The following is a 21,512-nucleotide window of genomic DNA, read 5'->3' on the forward strand; positions in this document are numbered from 1 at the left end:
TTTCAGCTTTGGCTTTTGGTTTTAAAATAAGGGGGTTGGCGGACTTGACAAAGGATTTCTTGATTGTCCAAGCTTTAAAGGGGTTTCGGAAAAAGGGGGCGGGGCGGCCAGACGGCTGTCGCCCAGTTTCTTTCGCGCTTTTAGAGCAGTTGGGTGAAGTATTGGGGAGGGTGTGTTTCTCGGGCTATGAAGTAGCATTGTTTCAGTTGGCTTTTTCGTGGGCGTTTTTTGGAGCTTTACGAGTGGGTGAGCTAATTTCCCCCAGCAAGAAGAGAGCGGGGGGTTTGCAATCGGAAGATGTAACAGGAGGCGGGGAGAGAGTGGAATTCTGGGTGAGGCGGTCAAAAATGGATCAAAGGGGTAAGGGTAAACGGGTGGTACTGGGGGCTGTGGCGGGGGCAGGGATGTGCCCGGTGAGATGCTACGCGCGGTTCGCCGCGCTACAAGGGAGTAGTGGGGGGCCGCTGTTATGTCATAAGGATGGTGCCTTCTTGTCACGATGCCAGTTTACAGTTGTCTTCCGTAGATGTTTGGGGGAGTTGGGTTTGGATAAGGCTATTTATTCACCGCACTCTTTTCGTATTGGGGCAGCCACGGAAGCTGCGTCATGGGGTTTGGGGCCTGAGGTGGTGAAGCGCATAGGTCATTGGGATTCTGTGAGGTATAAGTCCTACGTGCGTCTCCACTTTATGTGATTTGCATTCCTCGTCTCTTCATGGTATTTTCGGTTTGTGTCATCTTTGTTATTCTTCTATTACAGATGGCTCACCTGCACTGGTGTGGATACTTGGACACTCGTATGTGCACTGGGGGGCTTTAAGGGCTGATGTGCGGCAGCTGGGGTTCCAAAGGTCATCGGTGGTGATACGGTGGCTGGGCACACGCGGCATGATGTGGAGTCAAGTTTTGCCGGATTTTCATCGGTATGCGCAGTTGGATCGGGTTCCCGATTTGTTGGTCCTTCATATGGGGGGTAACGACTTGGGTACTCGTCCGTTTAGAGAACTGATTCGGGATGTCAAGTATGACCTTCTCCGGCTGTGGTCCTGTTTTCCGAAGGTGAAGGTGATTTGGTCGGAAATTGTGCCGCGGAGTGTATGGCGAAATGCGCGTTCGATAGAACGTATAAACAAGGCCCGGGTAAAAGTTAATCGGGCGGTTTCCAGCTTTGTGGTAAAAAACGGGGGTTTTTTTGTTCGGCACTACGATTTTGAGGATGGCCATGGGAAATATTGGCTAGGTGACGGAGTGCATTTGAATGCGGTGGGCATTGACCTGTGGGCTTTGCGGATTTAAGAAGGGATTGAAAGCGCAATGTTGGATGGTGGGGGCTCGCATACTTAAAGGTGGTTTAAGTATGCTCGTGTGGCGGATTGGGGGGTCCTTGGAGTTGGTGGTAATTTGAAGTGGGGGATTCATCAGAGGTATGGTCCCTAACAAATACATAATTGCTCATGGATATGGGCGTATTTTGGCCTCCTGCTGGGTGGTGTCCCGGGGAGTGGTTTGACATACTTGGCAAGCCAACTGCGGAGTAGAAAGGTGCCTCTGAGCCTGTAGGGAGACGGCTGGGGGTAAGTAGCTATACAGGGGGCAGTTAGGCGCCAAAGTTTTGGAGCTCCAAGGACTTCCCTTTCCTAGTGATGTTATTTATAAAGTTATGTTTTATGTTCATGTAAATTTGTTAATAAAATGGCTGCTGTGGCCGAAATTTTCCAACCCACTGTCTCGTGTGTCTCACTAGGGATGGGAGAGTGGAATGGAAAAGGGGAAGGGGCCATGAAGCAGAAAAGGGGGGTGGACAGTATCGAAGGGGAGGTTAGGGAAAAAGGTTTCGAAATGGGCGAGCTCTGTAATCCCATGGTCATGTCAGGCAAGAATATCCAATTCAATCACACAATATTAAAGTAAGTAAGGAGAATGGATACATATCTGCATTAAATACACATGGGAAGAACTTTTTATTGTCAAACCTTGCTCTAAAGGGCTTAAAAAAAAAATACTTTCAATTAATTAAAGCTCATATCCGACTACCTTAATTAATTTACCCTACCTTAACAACTAACAATGTCACTTGTTGTGATAATTGACTTTTAAGTCCTAAAGCTGGTTACATGAATGCAATGGGGGAATTTATTAGGACTGGCATTTCATATACCGGTTTTAAACAGAAACCTTCAGAAGTAAGTTGCCATAAATTTACTAAGAAGCGGACGGCTCTTAATAAATCTGCCGCAACATGGGCTGTCAGGGCTCCACAAACTCAAAGCTATGCCAGATACAAGCTTGCATAGATTTACGCTATGAGTTACACTAATTTCTGTTTTGTTTATATTGAATCTGTCGTGCAGCAGAACCCCCTACCGCTGGGACCCACTTCCTGTTTGGAAAGAGGCGAAAGCAGCATAATTTTTTTTTAAAACAGGCGTGCAACATAATTTCCAACTCTTCTTCTGTCAGATAACTACCACAAGATATTTAATAAGTCTCCCTCAATGTCTTTATTTTGACCCATTACATTGCTTTACAAAATCAAGTATTATAAACACATCTACTTTTGAGTTACTTTGCCAAAATTGTCAGCAAATAGAATAAAAAACACCTAGGAAAAAAAATGCAATTTAAAAACACCGGCCTCCTCCATTTCCCCTCTAGCCATCCTTTCCATCTCCAATATAGGTGTGTTTTCTGCCATTTTAGGTAGAAAAAGAAAATAATCAATTTGCTTACCATTTAGGCAAAGTAGCAGGAGAGTATAGTATGCAGCTTCTCAAACTCTAACTTGGTAGGGAGCTGTCTGTTTTTGTTTTTTTAATAGTAACTTTTTATCTAGTCTAGAACATCATGTTCAATCACACAATATTAAAACATTACTTTACAATATCATGTATTATAAAGACATTTACTTTTGAGCTACTTTGACTAAATCGTTAGCAAATGGAAAAAAAAAACACCAAGGAAAAAAATTTAATTAAAAAACTACGGCCTCCTCCATTTCCCCTCTAGCCGTCCTTTCCATCTCCAAAATGGTGTGTTTTCTGCCATTTTAGGTAGAAAAAATTCTATTTGCTCACCATTTAGGCAAAGTAGCAGGAGGGTATATTAAGCAGCTTCTCAAACTCTACCTTGAAGAGCTGTGTGGTTTGTATTTTAATAGTAACTTTTTAATCTAAATTTACTTTTTACTCTGCCTGACTTGGTATTTATTTGTTCAGAGTTTCAAGCTCACATTGACTTGGTCCTCCCCTATAGGACCTCTCTATCTGTTGAACAAAGTATCATTACTAAAACTTATCTGAATCTGATTCTTAAACATCTAGCCATTACTTCTGATCATACAGTACTGTCAGGCAAGCATATCAAATTCAATCACACAATATTAAAATAAGTAAGCAGCATGGATACATATCAGCATTACATACACATGGGAAGAACTTTTTATTGTCAAACCTTGCTCTAAAGAGCTTAAAAAAAAAAATACTTTCAATTCATTAAAGCACATATCCAACTACCTTAATTAATTTACCCTACCTTAACAACTAACAATGTCACTTGTTGTGATAATTGACTTTTAAGTCCTAAAGCTGGTTACATGAATGCAATGGGGGAATTTATTAGGACTGGCATTTCATATACCGGTTTTAAACAGAAACCTTCAGAAGTAAGTTGCCATAAATTTACTAAGAAGCGGACGGCTCTTAATAAATCTGCCGCAACATGGGCTGTCAGGACTCCACAAACTCAAAGCTATGCCAGATACAAGCTTGCATAGATTTCCGCTATAATTTACACTAATTTCTGTTGTGTTTATATTGAATCTGTCGTGCAGCAGAACCCCCTACCGCTGGGACCCACTTCCTGTTTGGAAAGAGGCGAAAGCAGCATAATTTTCCAAAAAAACATAATTTTTTTTTAAAACAGGCGTGCAACATAATTTGCAACTTTTCTTCTGTCAGATAACTACCGCAAGATATTTAATAAGTCTCCCTCAATGTCTTTATTTTGACCCATTACATTGCTTTACAAAATCAAGTATTATAAACACATCTACTTTTGAGTTACTTTGCCAAAATGGTCAGAAAATAGAATAAAAAACACCTAGGAAAAAAAATGCAATTTAAAAACACCGGCCTCCTCCATTTCCCCTCTAGCCGTCCTTTCCATCTCCAATATAGGTGTGTTTTCTGCCATTTTAGGTAGAAAAAGAAAATAATCAATTTGCTTACCATTTAGGCAAAGTAGCAGGAGAGTATAGTATGCAGCTTCTCAAACTCTAACTTGGTAGGGAGCTGTCTGTTTTTTTTTTTTTTAATAGTAAATTTGATCTAGTCTAGAACATCATGTTCAATCACACAATATTAAAACATACGTAAGAAGCATGATTATATATCAGCATGGCTCTTAATAAATTTGACACAACTTTGGCTGTCAAGGCTCCAGAAACTGAAATCGACGCCAGAAACAATCTGCCATGGATTTCCGCTATAATCTCCGCCAATGCCTGATGTAACTTATAGTAAATCTGTCGAGCAAGAGGACCTCACCTCCCGTTGTTGCATATAACCAATGGGTGGAATTAAAAAAGACTGGCATTTTTATACGCCAATATTAAACCGAAGCCTACTGAAATAAGCTTTTAACTATTCGGACCCCGGCCTAGAGCATCGGTAGCACTCTGGCCAGGGATTCCAGTACTAGTGTGGCCCCTGACGTTACCGCCTTTTTATGGACAATGACGTCAGGGGTTCCCTCTAGAAGTCGAGTCCCCAGCCACAGCTTTGCCAATGGTCTGGTCTGGGACACTTGCATTAGAAAGCCCCTAACGATACATGGACAGTAAAGTCAGGGGATCCTACAGAAGCAGAATCCCCGGCAAGAGCGTTGCCGACGCTTTGGCCGGCGATTCCGGCATCTCAAAGCCCCTAACATCACTGTCCATATCTGGACATTGACGTCAAGGGCTCCTTCCAGGAGCGGAATCACTGGCCAGAGCATTGGCAACGCTCTGGCCTGAAATTCTCGCATTACAAATCCCTTAATATTACTATCTATGTAACGTCAAGGTTTCCTCCAGGAGCAAAATCCCTGGCCAGAGCATTGCCAATGCTCTGGTCAGGGATTCCAACATCTCAAAGCCTCTAACGTCACTGTCCATATTTTGACCCTGGCATCTGAATCTCCCTCCAGAAGCGGAATGCCCAGCTAGAGCAATGCCGAGGTTCTGGTCTAGGATTTCGGCATCTTAAAGCTCCTGAACTCACAGTCCATTTATGGATAGTGTTGTCAGGGTCTCATCAAGGAGCGGAATTCCCAGCCAGAGCATTGCCAACGTTCTGCCTGTGGATTCTGAGTTTTTAAGCTCCTAACATCACTGTTCATATATGGACAGTGATGTCAAGGGCCTTCTCAAGACAGGGGCCCCCAGCCAGAGGGCTTTCGATGCTCTGGCTGGGGACTCCATAGTTGAAAGCCCCTGACATCACTGTTTATATATGGAAAGTGACATCACAGGCTGCCTCAAGAACCGGTTTTTCCTGCCACAGCATTGTCGATGCTCTGGCTAGGGATTCCAGCATCTCAAATCCTCTGACGTCACTGTCCATATATACACAGTGACGTTAGGGGCTTCCTCCAGGAAAAGAAACCTTGTCCAGAATGTTGCCGATGTTCTAGCATAGGATTCCGGCATCTTAAAACCCCTGTAGTCACTGTCCATATATGGACAGTAACGTCAGGGGCTCCTCCAGGGGCCGAATCCCAGGCCAGAGCAATGCTAACGCTCTGGGTGTGGATTCTTGATTTTTTTTTAAGCCCCTAACATCACTGTCCATATATGGACAGTAACGTCAGGGGCTTTCCCAAGCCTAGTGCTTAAAGTAGCTCTGTGCCCGAGAAATTCAGGTGACATATCCCACTGTATGCGTATACAATGGGATACGTCGAGGCCTTCCGTTGGAGGTATACGTACAGTCTTCTCCCGACGTATACCTCAGACGAAAAGAAAAAACTTATTGTGAACATACTCTAAAAAAGCCCACAGCTCTGAACAAATTTCGCGCACCTTGGGTGTTCAGTGCTCCACAAACAGATACCTACGCCAGCTAGCATAGATTTCAGCTATAATATCCGCTGGTATAAATTATATTAAATCTGTCATGCAGGAGGTCCCCTCTCCCGCTGGTACCAACTTACTATTTAAAAGATGCAAAAACAGCATAAAGTCTCCAAAAGCTAACATTGTTACTCAAAACCGGTGTGCGTGAAAATTTCCAATTACAGTACTTCACAAAATTACGGATTTACATTTTTTTTACTTTTGAGCTACTTTGCCTAAATTGTTAGCAAATGGAATAAAAAAACACCCAGGAAAAAAAAGCAATTAAAAAACTATGGCCTCCTCCATTTCCCCTCTAGCCATCCTTTCCATCTCCAAAATGGTGTGATTTCTGCCATTTTAGGTAGAAAAAAAAAATCTATTTGCTTACCATTTAGGAAAAGTAGCATTAGAATATAGTATGCAGCTTCTCAAACTCTCCCTTGGAGAGCTGTCTGGTTTGTATTTTAATAGTAAGTTTTTAATCTAAATTTACTTTTCACTCTGTTTTTTGTTTGGTTCAAAATTTCGAGCTCACACTGACTTGATCCTCCACTATAGGACCTCTCTATCTGTTGAACTAAGTATCATTACTAAAACTTATCTGAATCTGATTCTTAAACATCTAGTTATTACTTCTGATCATACAGTACAGTCAGCCAAGCATACCAAGTTACCAAGTTCAATCACACAATATTAAAATGAGTAAGGAGCATGGATACATATCAGCATTAGATACACATGGGTAGAACTTATCATTGTCAAACCTTGTTCTTAAAGCTTAAAAAAATGGTTTCAATTTATCCATATAGTGAAAGTGACATCAAGGGCTTTCCCAAGTCAGGAGTTCCCGGCCAGTGAGTGCTTGCGATGCTGTGGCCGGGGACTCCAGAGTTTAAAGCCAAATATGGATATTTAAAGCCATATATGCACAGTAAAATGAGAGGCTTTCTCTACAAGCGTAATTCCCGGCCACAGCGCTGCCAACGCTCCGACTTGGAATTCTCACATTACAAAGCCCCTAATGTCACTGTCTATGTACAGACAGTAACATCAAGGGATCCTCCAGGAGCAGAATCTATATATGGACAGTGACGTCAGGGGCTCCCTCCAGGAGTGGAATCCCCAGCCAGTGCAATGCCAGTGTTCTGGCCTAGGATTTTGGCATCTTAAAGCTCCTAACGTCAGTGTCCATTTATGGACAGTGTTGTCAGGGGCTTCCCTAGGAGCAGAATCCCCAGTCAGAGCGTTGCTAACGTCAGGGGCTTTCAGAGCCTAGTGCTTAAAGTAACGCTGTGCCCGGGGAGTTCAGGTGATATATCCCACTCTATGCCTATACAGCCTTCCATTGGAGGTATACGTAGAGACTTCTCCCAACGCATACCTCTGACGAAAAGAAAAAATTGAATGTGAACATACACCAAGAAGCCCACAGCTCTGAATAAATATGGCGCAACTTGGGTTGTCAGTGCTCCACAAACTGACATCTACACCAGTTAGCATAGATGTCAGCTATAATATCCGCAGGTGTAAATTAAATATGTCATGCAGGAGATCTGCTCTCCCGCTGGTCCCGACTTACTAGTTGAAAAGACGCGAAAACAGCATAAAGTCTCAAAAAGCTAACATTTTTACTCAAAACGGGCATGCGCCAAAATTTCCCATTACATTACTTTACAATATCATGTATTATAAAGACATTTACTTTTGAGCTACTTTGACTAAATCGTTAGCAAATGGAAAAAAAAAAACACCAAGGAAAAAAATGTAATTAAAAAACTACGGCCTCCTCCATTTCCCCTCTAGCCGTCCTTTCCATCTCCAAAATGGTGTGTTTTCTGCCATTTTAGGTACAAAAAATTATATTTGCTCACCATTTAGGCAAAGTAGCAGGAGGGTATATTAAGCAGCTTCTCAAACTCTACCTTGAAGAGCTGTGTGGTTTGTATTTTAATAGTAACTTTTTAATCTAAATTTACTTTTTACTCTGCCTGACTTGGTATTTATTTGTTCAGAGTTTCAAGCTCACATTGACTTGGTCCTCCCCTATAGGACCTCTCTATCTGTTGAACTAAGTATCATTACTAAAACTTATCTGAATCTGATTCTTAAACATCTAGCCATTACTTCTGATCATACAGTACTGTCAGGCAAGCATATCAAATTCAATCACACAATATTAAAATAAGTAAGGAGCATGGATACATATCAGCATTACATACACATGGGAAGAACTTTTTTTTTGTCAAACCTTGCTCTAAAGAGCTTAAAAAAAATACTTTCAATTCATTAAAGCTCATATCCGACTACCTTAATTCATTTACCCTACCTTAACAACTAACAATGTCACTTGTGATAATTGACTTTTAAGTCCTAAAGCTGGTAACATGAATGCAATGGGGGAATTTATTAGGACTGGCATTTCATATACCGGTTTTAAACAGAAACCTTCAGAAGTAAGTTGCCATAAATTTACTAAGAAGCGAACGGCTCTTAATAAATCTGCCGCAACATGGGCTGTCAGGACTCCACAAACTCAAAGCTATGCCAGATACAAGCTTGCATAGATTTCCGCTATGATTTACACTAATTTCTGTTGTGTTTATATTGAATCTGTCGTGCAGCAGAACCCCCTACCGCTGGGACCCACTTCCGGTTTGGAAAGAGGCGAAAGCAGCATAATTTTCCAAAAAAACATCATTTTTTTTTTAAAACAGGTGTGAAACATAATTTGCAACTTTTCTTCTGTCAGATAACTACCGCAAGATATTTAATAAGTCCCCCTCAATGTCTTTATTTTGACCCATTACATTGCTTTACAAAATCAAGTATTATAAACACATCTACTTTTGAGTTACTTTGCCAAAATTGTCAGCAAATAGAATAAAAAACACCTAGGAAAAAAATGCAATTTAAAAACACCGGCCTCCTCCATTTCCCCTCTAGCCATCCTTTCCATCGCCAATATAGGTGTGTTTTCTGCCATTTTAGGTAGAAAAAGAAAATAATCAATTTGCTTACCATTTAGGCAAAGTAGCAGGAGAGTATAGTATGCAGCTTCTCAAACTCTAACTTGGTAGGGAGCTGTCTGTTTTTGTTTTTTTTTAATAGTAACTTTTTATCTAGTCTAGAACATCATGTTCAATCACACAATATTAAAACATACGTAAGAAGCATGATTATATATCAGCATGGCTCTTAATAAATTTGACACAACTTTGGCTGTCAAGGCTCCACAAACTGAAATCGACGCTAGAAACAATCTGCCATGAATTTCCGCTATAATTTACGCCAATGCCTGATGTAACTTATAGTAAATCTGTCGAGCAAGAGGACCTCACCTCCCGTTGTTGATTATAACCAATGGGTGGAATTAAAAAATACTGGCATTTTTATACGCCAATATTAAACCGAAGCCTACTGAAATAAGCTTTGAACTATTCGGACCCCGGCCTAGAGCATCGGTAGCACTCTGGCCGGGGATTCCAGTACTAGTGGGGCCCTTGACGTTACCGCCTTTTTATGGACAATGACGTCAGGGGTTCCCTCTAGAAGTCGAGTCCCCAGCCACTGCTTTGCCAATGGTCTGATCTGGGACACTTGCATTAGAAAGCCCCTCACGTCACTGTCGATACATGGACAGTAAAGTCAGGGGATCCTACAGAAGCAGAATCCCCGGCTAGAGCGTTGCCGACGCTTTGGCCGGCGATTCCGGCATCTCAAAGCCCCTAACATCACTGTCCATATCTGGACATTGACGTCAAGGGCTCCTTCCAGGAGCGGAATCACTGGCCAGAGCATTGGCAATGCTCTGGCCTGAAATTCTCGCATTACAAATCCCTTAATATTACTATCTATGTAACGTCAAGGTTTCCTCCATGAGCAGAATCCCTGGCCAGAGCATTGCCAATGCTCTGGTCGGGGATTCCAACATCTCAAAGCCTCTAACGTCACTGTCCATATTTTGACCCTGACATCAGAATCTCCCTCCAGGAGCAGAATGTCCAGCTAGAGCAATGCCGAGGTTCTGGCCTAGGATTTCGGGATTTTAAAGCTCCTGAACTCACAGTCCATTTATGGATAGTGTTGTCAGGGTCTCCTCAAGGAGCGGAATTCCCAGCCAGAGCATTGCCAACGTTCTGCCTGTGGATTCTGAGTTTTTAAGCTCCTAACATCACTGTTCATATATGGACAGTGATGTCAAGAGCCTTCCCAAGACAGGGGCCCCCAGCCAGAGGGCTTTCGATGCTCTGGCTGGGGACTCCATAGTTGAAAGCCCCTGACATCACTGTCCATATATGGAAAGTGACATCACAGGCTCCCTCAAGAACCGGTTTTCCCTGCCACAGCATTGTCGATGCTCTGGCTAGGGATTCCAGCATCTCAAATCCTCTGACGTCACTGTCCATATATACACAGTGACGTTAGGGGCTTGCTCCAGGAGCAGAAACATTGTCCAGAGTGTTGCCGGTGTTCTAGCCTAGGATTCCGGCATCTTAAAACCCCTGTAGTCGCTGTCCATATATGGACAGTAACGTCAGGGGCTCCTCCAGGGACCGAATCTCAGGCCAGAGCAATGCTAACGTACTGGGTGTGGATTCTTGATTTTGTTTAAGCCCCTAACATCACTGTCCATATACGGACAGTAACGTCAGGGGTTTTCCCGAGCCTAGTGCTTAAAGTAGCTCTGTGCCCGAGAAATTCAGGTGCAATATCCCACTGTATGCGTATACAATGGGATACGTCGAGGCCTTCCATTGGAGGTATACGTACAGTCTTCTCCCGACGTATACCTCAGTCGAAAAGAAAAAACGTAATGTGAACATACTCTAAGAAGCCCACAGCTCTGAACAAATTTCGCGCACCTTGGGTGTTCAGTGCTCCACAAACAGATACCTACGCCAGCTAGCATAGATTTCAGCTATAATATCCGCTGGTGTAAATTATATTAAATCTGTCATGCAGGAGGTCCCCTCTCCCGCTGGTACCAACTTACTATTTAAAAGATGCAAAAACAGCATAAAGTCTCAAAAAGCTAACATTGTTACTCAAAACAGGCGTGCGTGAAAATTTCCAATTACAATACTTCACAAAATTACGGATTTTAAAAATGTTTACTTTTGAGCTACTTTGCCTAAATTGTTAGCAAATGGAATAAAAAAACACCCAGGAAAAAAAAGCAATTAAAAAACTATGGCCTCCTCCATTTCCCCTCTAGCCATCCTTTCCATCTCCAAAATGGTGTGTTTTCTGCCATTTTAGGTAGAAAAAAAAAAACTATTTGCTTACCATTTAGGCAAAGTAGCATTAGAATATAGTATGCAGCTTCTCAAACTCTACCTTGGAGAGCTATCTGGTTTGTATTTTAATAGTAAGTTTTTAATCTAAATTTACTTTTTACTCTGTTATTTTTTCGTTCACAATTTCGAGCTCACATTGAATTGGTCATCCACTATAGGACCTCTCTATCTGTTGAACTAAGTATCATTACTAAAACTTATCTGAATCTGATTCTTAAACATGTAGTTACTACTTCTGATCATACAGTACAGTCAGCCAAGCATACCAAGTTACCAAGTTTAATCACACAATATTAAAATGAGTTAGGATCATGGATACATATCAGCATTAGAAACACATGGGTAGAACTTATCATTATCAAACCTTGTTCTTAAAGCTTAAAAAAATGGTTTCAATTTATTAAAGATCATATCCGACTACTACCATAACAATTGACAGACATCAGGGGATCCTCCAGGAGCAGAATCCATATATGGACAGTGACGTCAGGGGCTCCCTCCAGGAGTGGAATCCCCAGCCAGTGCAATGCCAGTGTTCTGGCAAAGGATTTTGGCATCTTAAAGCTCCTAACGTCAGTGTCCATTTATGGACAGTGTTGTCAGGGGCTTCCCTAGGAGCAGAATCCCCAGTCAGAGCGTTGCTAACGTCAGGGGCTTTCCGAGCCTTGTGCTTAAAGTACCGCTGTGCCCGGGGAGTTCAGGTGATATATCCCACTCTATGCCTATACAGCCTTCCATTGGAGGTATACGTAGAGACTTTTCCCAACGCATACCTCTGACGAAAAGAAAAAATTGAATTTGAACATACTCCAAGAAGCCCACAGCTCTGAATAAATATGGCGCAACTTGGGTTGTCAGTGCTGCACAAACTGACATCTACACCAGTTAGCATAGATGTCAGCTATAATATCCGCAGGTGTAAATTAAATATGTCATGCAGGAGATCTGCTCTCCCGCTGGTCCCGACTTACTAGCTGAAAAGACGCGAAAACAGCATAATGTCTCAAAAAGCTAAAATTTTTACTCAAAACGGGTATGCGCCAAAATTTCCCATTACATTACTTTACAATATCATGTATTATAAAGACATTTACTTTTGAGCTACTTTGACTAAATCGTTAGCAAATGGAAAAAAAAAAAACAAGGAAAAAAATGTAATTAAAAAACTACGGCCTCCTCCATTTCCCCTCTAGCCGTCCTTTCCATCTCCAAAATGGTGTTTTCTGCCATTTTAGGTAGAAAAATTTATATTTGCTCACCATTTAGGCAAAGTAGCAGGAGGGTATATTATGCAGCTTCTCAAACTCTACCTTTAAGAGCTGTGTGGTTTGTATTTTAATAGTAACTTTTTAATCTAAATGTACTTTTTACTCTGCCTGACTTGGTATTTATTTGTTCAGAGTTTCAAGCACACATTGACTTGGTCCTCCCCTATAGGACCTCTCTATCTGTTGAACTAAGTATCATTACTAAAACTTATCTGAATCTGATTCTTAAACATCTAGTTACTACTTCTGATCATACAGTACAGTCAGCCAAGCATACCAAGTTACCAAGTTCAATCACACAATATTAAAATGAGTAAGGAGCATGGATACATATCAGCATTAGATACACATGGGTAGAACTTATCATTGTCAAACCTTGTTCTTAAAGCTTAAAAAAATGGTTTAAATTTATTAAAGATCATATCCGACTACTACCATAACAATTGACAGACATCAGGGGCTCCTTCTAGGAGAGTAATCACTAACCAGAGCATTGCCGACGCTCTGGCCATGGATTCCTGGGTTTTTAAACTCCTAACATCACTGTCCATATAGTGAAAGTGACATCAAGGGCTTTCCCAAGTCAGGAGTTCCCGGCCAGTGAGTGCTTGCGATGCTCTGGCCGGGGACTCCAGAGTTTAAAGCCAAATATGGATATTTAAAGCCATATATGCACAGTAAAGTGAGAGGCTTTCTCTACAAGCGTAATTCCCGGCCACAGCGCTGCCAATGCTCCGACTTGGAATTCTCACATTACAAAGCACCTAATGTCACTGTCTATGTACAGACAGTAACATCAAGGGATCCTCCAGGAGCAGAATCCATATATGGACAGTGACGTCAGGGGCTCCCTCCAGGAGTGGAATCCCCAGCCTGTGCAATGCCAGTGTTCTGGCCTAGGATTTTGGCATCTTAAAGCTCCTAACGTCAGTGTCCATTTATGGACAGTGTTGTCAGGGGCTTCCCTAGGAGCAGAATCCCCAGTTAGAGCGTTGCTAACGTCAGGGGCTTTCCGAGCCTAGTGCTTAAAGTAACGCTGTGCCCGGGGAATTCAGGTGATATATCCCACTCTATGCCTATACAGCCTTCCGTTGGAGGTATACGTAGAGACTTCTAACAACGCATACCTCTGACGAAAATAAAAAATTTAATGTGAACATACTCCAAGAAGCCCACAGGTCTGAATAAATATGGCGCAACTTGGGTTGTCAGTGCTGCACAAACTGACATCTACACCAGTTAGCATAGATGTCAGCTATAATATCCGCAGGTGTAAATTAAATATGTCATGCAGGGGATCTGCTCTCCCGCTGGTCCCGACTTACTAGCTGAAAAGACGCGAAAACAGCATAAAGTCTCAAAAAGCTAAAATTTTTACTCAAAACGGGCATGCGCCAAAATGTCCCATTACATTACTTTACAATATCATGTATTATAAAGACATTTACTTTTGAGCTACTTTGACTAAATCGTTAGCAAATGGAAAAAAAAAACACCAAGGAAAAAAATGTAATTAAAAAACTACGGCCTCCTCCATTTCCCCTCTAGCCGTCCTTTCCATCTCCAAAATGGTGTGTTTTCTGCCATTTTAGGTAGACAAATTTATATTTGCTCACCATTTAGGCAAAGTACCAGGAGGGTATATTATGCAGCTTCTCAAACTCTACCTTGAAGAGCTGTGTGGTTTGTATTTTAATAGTAACTTTTTAATCTAAATGTACTTTTTACTCTGACTGACTTGGTATTTATTTGTTCAGAGTTTCAAGCTCAACTTGACTTGGTCCTCCCCTATAGGACCTCTCTATCTGTTGAACTAAGTATCATTACTAAAACTTATCTGAATCTGATTCTTAAACATCTAGTTACTACTTCTGATCATACAGTACAGTCTGCCGAGCCTACCAAGTTACCAAGTTCAATCACACAATATTAAAATGAGTAAGGAGCATGGATACATATCAGCATTAGATACACATGGGTAGAACTTATCATTGTCAAACCTTGTTCTTAAAGCTTTAAAAAATGGTTTAAATTTATTAAAGGTCATATCCGACTACTACCATAACAATTGACAGACATCAGGGGCTCCTTCCAGGAGAGTAATCACTAACCAGAGCATTGCCGACGCTCTGGCCATGGATTCCTGGGTTTTTAAACTCTTAACATCACTGTCCATATAGTGAAAGTGACATCAAGGGCTTTCCCAAGTCAGGAGTTCCCGGCCAGTGAGTGCTTGCGATGCTCTGGCCGGGGACTCCAGAGTTTAAAGCCAAATATGGATATTTAAAGCCATATATGCACAGTAAAGTGAGAGGCTTTCTCTACAAGCGTAATTCCCGGCCACAGCGCTGCCAACGCTCCGACTTGGAATTCTCACATTACAAAGCCACTAATGTCACTGTCTATGTACAGACAGTAACATCAAGGGATCCTGCAGGAGCAGAATCCATATATGGACAGTGACGTCAGGGGCTCCCTCCAGGAGTGGAATCCCCAGCCAGTGCAATGCCAGTGTTCTGGCCTAGGATTTTGGCATCTTAAAGCTCCTAACATCAGTGTCCATTTATGGACAGTGTTGTCAGGGGCTTCCCTAGGAGCAGAATCCCCAGTCAGAGCGTTGCTAACGTCAGGGGCTTTCCGAGCCTATTGCTTAAAGTAACGCTGTGCCCGGGGAGTTCAGGTGATATATCCCACTCTATGCCTATACAGCCTTCCGTTGGAGGTATACGTAGAGACTTCTCCCAAAGCATACCTCTGACGAAAAGAAAAAATTGAATGTGAACATACTCCAAGAAGCCCACAGCTCTGAATAAATATGGCGCAAATTGGGTTGTCAGTGCTGCACAAACTGACATCTACACCAGTTAGCATAGATGTCAGCTATAATATCCGCAGGTGTAAATTAAATATGGCATGCAGGAGATCTGCTCTCCCGCTTGTCCCGACTTACTAGCTGAAAAGACGCGAAAACAGCATAATGTCTCAAAAAGCTAAAATTTTTACTCAAAACGGGCATGCGCCAAAATTTCCCATTACATTACTTTACAATATCATGTATTATAAAGACATTTACTTTTGAGCTACTTTGACTAAATCGTTAGCAAATGGAAAAAAAAAAACACCAAGGAAAAAAATGTAATTAGAAAACTACGGCCTCCTCCATTTCCCCTCTAGCCGTCCTTTCCATCTCCAAAATGGTGTGTTTTCTGCCATTTTAGGTAGAAAAATTTATATTTGCTCACCATTTAGGCAAAGTAGCAATAGGGTATATTATGCAGCTTCTCAAACTCTACCTTGAAGAGCTGTGTGGTTTGTATTTTAATAGTAACTTTTTAATCTAAATTTACTTTTTACTCTGCCTGACTTGGTATTTATTTGTTCAGAGTTTCAAGCTCACATTGACTTGGTCCTCCCCTATAGGACCTCTCTATCTGTTGAACTAAGTATCATTACTAAAACTTATCTGAATCTGATTCTTAAACATCTAGTTACTACTTCTGATCATACAGTACAGTCAGCCAAGCATACCAAGTTACCAAGTTCAATCACACAATATTAAAATGAGTAAGGAGCATGGATACATATCAGCATTAGATACACATGGGTAGAACTTATCATTTTCAAACCTTGTTCTTAAAGCTTAAAAAAATGGTTTCAATTTATTAAAGATCATATCCGACTACTACCATAACAATTGACAGACATCAGGGGCTCCTTCCAGGAGAGTAATCACTAACCAGAGCATTGCCGACGCTCTGGCCATGGATTCCTGGGTTTTTAAACTCCTAACATCACTGTCCATATAGTGAAAGTGACATAAAGGGCTTTCCCAAGTCAGGAGTTCCCGGCCAGTGAGTGCTTGCGATGCTCTGGCCGGGGACTCCAGAGTTTAAAGCCAAATATGGATATTTAAAGCCATATATGCACAGTAAAGTGAGAGGCTTTCTCTACAAGCGTAATTCCCGGCCACAGCGCTGCCAACGCTAAGACTTGAAATTCTCACATTACAAAGCCCCTAATGTCACTGTCTATGTACAGACAGTAACATCAAGGGATCCTCCAGGAGCAGAATCCATATATGGACAGTGACGTCAGGGGCTCCCTCCAGGAGTGGAATCCCCAGCCAGTGCAATGCCAGTGTTCTGGCCTAGGATTTTAGCATCTTAATGCTCCTAACGTCAGTGTCCATTTTCTGGACAGTCTTGTCAGGGGCTTCCCTAGCAGCAGAATCCCCAGTCAGAGCGTTGCTAACGTCAGGGGCTTTCCGAGCCTAGTGCTTAAAGTAACGCTGTGCCCGGGGAGTTCAGGTGATATATCCCACTCTATGCCTTATACAGCCTTCCGTTGGAGGTATACGTAGAGACTTCTCCCAACGCATACCTCTGACGAAAATAAAAAATTGAATGTGAACATACTCCAAGAAGCCCACAGCTCTGATAAATATGGCGCAACTTGGGTTGTCAGTGCTGCACAAACTGACATCTACACCAGTTAGCATAGATGTCAGCTATAATATCCGCAGGTGTAAATTAAGATCTGCTCTCCCGCTGGTGCCGACTTACTAGCTGAAAAGACGCAAAAACAGCATAATGTCTCAAAAAGCTAAAATTTTTACTCAAAACGAATATGCGCCAAAATTTCCCATTACATTACTTTGCAATATCATGTATTATAAAGACATTTACTTTTGAGCTACTTTGACTAAATCGTTAGCAAATGAAAAAAAAAAAAACAAGGAAAAAAATGTAATTAAAAAACTACGGCCTCCTCCATTTCCCCTCTAGCCGTCCTTTCCATCTCCAAAATGGTGTGTTTTCTGCCATTTTAGGTAGAAAAATTTATATTTGCTCACCATTTAGGCAAAGTAGCAGGAGGGTATATTATGCAGCTTCTCAAACTCTACCTTTAAGAGCTGTGTGGTTTGTATTTTAATAGTAACTTTTTAATCTAAATGTACTTTTTACTCTGCCTGACTTGGTATTTATTTGTTCAGAGTTTCAAGCACACATTGACTTGGTCCTCCCCTATAGGACCTCTCTATCTGTTGAACTAAGTATCATTACTAAAACTTATCTGAATCTGATTCTTAAACATCTAGTTACTACTTCTGATCATACAGTACAGTCAGCCAAGCATACCAAGTTACCAAGTTCAATCACACAATATTAAAATGAGTAAGGAGCATGGATACATATCAGCATTAGATACACATGGGTAGAACTTATCATTGTCAAACCTTGTTCTTAAAGCTTAAAAAAATGGTTTAAATTTATTAAAGATCATATCCGACTACTACCATAACAATTGACAGACATCAGGGTCTCCTTCCAGGAGAGTAATCACTAACCAGAGCATTGCCGACGCTCTGGCCATGGATTCCTGTGTTTTTAAACTCCTAACATCACTGTCCATATAGTGAAAGTGACATCAAGGGCTTTCCCAAGTCAGGAGTTCCCAGCCAGTGAGTGCCTGCGATGCTCTGGCCGGGGACTCCAGAGTTTAAAGCCAAATATGGATATTTAAAGCCATATATGCACAGTAAAGTGAGAGGCTTTCTCTACAAGCGTAATTCCCGGCCACAGCGCTGCCAACGCTCCGACTTGGAATTCTCACATTACAAAGCCCCTAATGTCATTGTCTATGTACAGACAGTAACATCAAGGGATCCTCCAGGAGCAGAATCCATATATGGACAGTGACGTCAGGGGCTCCCTCCAGGAGTGGAATCCCCAGCCAGTGCAATGCCAGTGTTCTGGCCTAGGATTTTGGCATCTTAAAGCTCCTAACGTCAGTGTCCATTTATGGACAGTGTTGTCAGGGGCTTCCCTAGGAGCAGAATCCCCGGTCAGAGCGTTGCTAATGTCAGGGGCTTTCCGAGCCCAGTGCTTAAAGTAACGCTGTGCCCGGGGAGTTCAGGTGATATATCCCACTCTATGCCTATACAGCCTTCCGTTGGAGGTATACGTAGAGACTTCTCCTAACGCATACCTCTGACGAAAAGAAAAAAATTGAATGTGAACATACTCCAAGAAGCCCACAGCTCTGAATAAATATGGCGCAACTTGGGTTGTCAGTGCTGCACAAACTGACATCTACACCAGTTAGCATAGATGTCAGCTATAATATCCACAGGTGTAAATTAAATATGTCATGCAGGAGATCTGCTCTCCCGCTGGTCCCGACTTACTAGCTGAAAAGACGCGAAAACAGAATAATATCTCAAAAAGCTAAAATTTTTACTAAAAACGGGCATGCGCCAAAATTTCCCATTACATTACTTTACAATATCATGTATTATAAAGACATTTACTTTTCAGCTACTTTGACTAAATCGTTAGCAAATGGAAAAAAAAAAACACCAAGGAAAAAAATGTAATCAAAAGACTACGGCCTCCTCCATTTCCCCTCTAGCCATCCTTTCCATCTCCAAAATGGTGTGTTTTCTGCCATTTTAGGTAGAAAAATTTCTATTTGCTCACCATTTAAGCAAAGTAGCAGGAGGGTATATTATGCAGCTTCTCAAACTCTACCTTGAAGAGCTGTGTGGTTTGTATTTTAATAGTAAATTTTTAATCTAAATTAAATTTTTACTCTGCCTGACTTGGTATTTATTTGTTCAGAGTTTCAAGCTCACATTGACTTGGTCCTCCCCTATAGGACCTCTCTATCTGTTGAACTATGTATCATTACTAAATCTTATCTGAATCTGATTCTTAAACATCTAGTTACTACTTCTGATCATACAGTACAGTCAGCCAAGCATACCAAGTTACCAAGTTCAATCACACAATATTAAAATGAGTAAGGAGCATGGATACATATCAGCATTAGATACACATGGGTAGAACTTATCATTGTCAAACCTTGTTCTTAAAGCTTAAAAAATGGTTTAAATTTATTAAAGATCATATCCGACTACTACCATAACAATTGACAGACATCAGGGGCTCCTTCCAGGAGAGTAATCACTAACCAGAGCATTGCCGACACTCTGGCCATGGATTCCTGGGTTTTTAAACTCCTAACATCACTGTCCATATAGTGAAAGTGACATCAAGGACTTTCCCAAGTCAGGAGTTCCCGGCCAGTGAGTGCTTGCGATGCTCTGGCCGGGGACTCCAGAGTTTAAAGCCAAATATGGATATTTAAAGCCATATATGCACAGTAAAGTGAGAGGCTTTCTCTACAAGCATAATTCCCGGCCACAGCGCTGCCAACGCTCCGACTTGGAATTCTCACATTACAAAGCCCCTAATGTCACTGTCTATGTACAGACAGTAACAGCAAGGGATCCTCCAGGAGCAGAATCCATATATGGACAGTGACGTCAGGGGCTCCCTCCAGGAGTGGAATCCCCAGCCAGTGCAATGCCAGTGTTCTGGCCTAGGATTTTGGCATCTTAAAGCTCCTTACGTCAGTGTCCATTTATGGACAGTGTTGTCAGGGGCTTCCCTTGGAGCAGAATCCCCAGTCAGAGCGTTGCTAACGTCAGGGGCTTTCCGAGCCCAGTGCTTAAAGTAACGCTGTGCCCGGGGAGTTCAGGTGATATATCCCACTCTATGCCTATACAGCCTTCCGTTGGAGGTATACGTAGAGACTTCTCCCAACGCATACCTCTGACGAAAAGAAAAAATTGAATGTGAACATACTCCAAGAAGCCCACAGCTCTGAATAAATATGGCGCAACTTGGGTTGTCAGTGCTGCACAAACTGACATCTACACCAGTTAGCATAGATGTCAGCTATAATATCCGCAGGTGTAAATTAAATATGTCTTGCAGGAGATCTGCTCTCCCGCTGGTCCCGACTTACTAGTTCAAAAGATGCGAAAACAGCATAAAGTCTCAAAAAGCTCCAATTTTTACTCAAAACGGGCATGCGCCAAAATTTCCCATTACATTACTTTACAATATCATGTATTATAAAGACATTTACTTTTGCGCTACTTTGACTAAATCGTTAGCAAATGGAAAAAAAAAAACACCAAGGAAAAAAAATGTATTAAAAAACTACGGCCTCCTCCATTTCCCCTCTAGCCGTCCTTTCCATCTCCAGAATGGTGTGTTTTCTGCCATTTTAGGTAGAAAAAAATTCTATTTGCTCACCATTTAGGCAAAGTAGCAGGAGGGTATATTATGCAGCTTCTCAAACTCTATCTTGAAGAGCTGTGTGGTTTGTATTTTAATAGTAACTTTGTAATCTAAATTTACTTTTTACTCTGCCTGACTTGGTATTTATTTGTTCAGAGTTTCAAGCTCACATTGACTTGGTCCTCCGCTATTGGACCTCTCTATCTGTTGAACTAAGTATCATTACTAAAACTTATCTGAATCTGATTCTTGAACATCTAGTTACTACTTCTGATCATACAGTACAGTCAGCCAAGCATAGCAAGTTACCAAGTTCAATCACACAATATTAAAATGAGTAAGGAGCATGGATACATATCAGCATTAGATACACATGGGTAGAACTTATCATTGTTAAACCTTGTTCTTAAAGCTTAAAAAAATGGTTTAAATTTATTAAAGATCATATCCGACTACTACCATAACAATTGACAGACATCAGGGGCTCCTTCCAGGAAAGTAATCACTAACCAGAGCATTGCCGACGCTCTGGCCATGGATTCCTGGGTTTTTAAACTCCTAACATCACTGTCCATATAGTGAAAGTGACATCAAGGGCTTTCCCAAGTCAGGAGTTCCCGGCCAGTGAGTGCTTGCGATGCTCTGGCCGGGGACTCCCGAGTTTAAAGCCAAATATGGATATTTAAAGCCATATATGCACAGTAAAGTGAGAGGCTTTCTCTACAAGCGTAATTCCCGGCTACAGCGCTGCCAACGCTCC

This window comes from Rhinoderma darwinii, unplaced genomic scaffold (genome assembly GCF_050947455.1).
Source record: "Rhinoderma darwinii isolate aRhiDar2 unplaced genomic scaffold, aRhiDar2.hap1 Scaffold_127, whole genome shotgun sequence".
Taxonomy (NCBI): domain Eukaryota; kingdom Metazoa; phylum Chordata; class Amphibia; order Anura; family Rhinodermatidae; genus Rhinoderma; species Rhinoderma darwinii.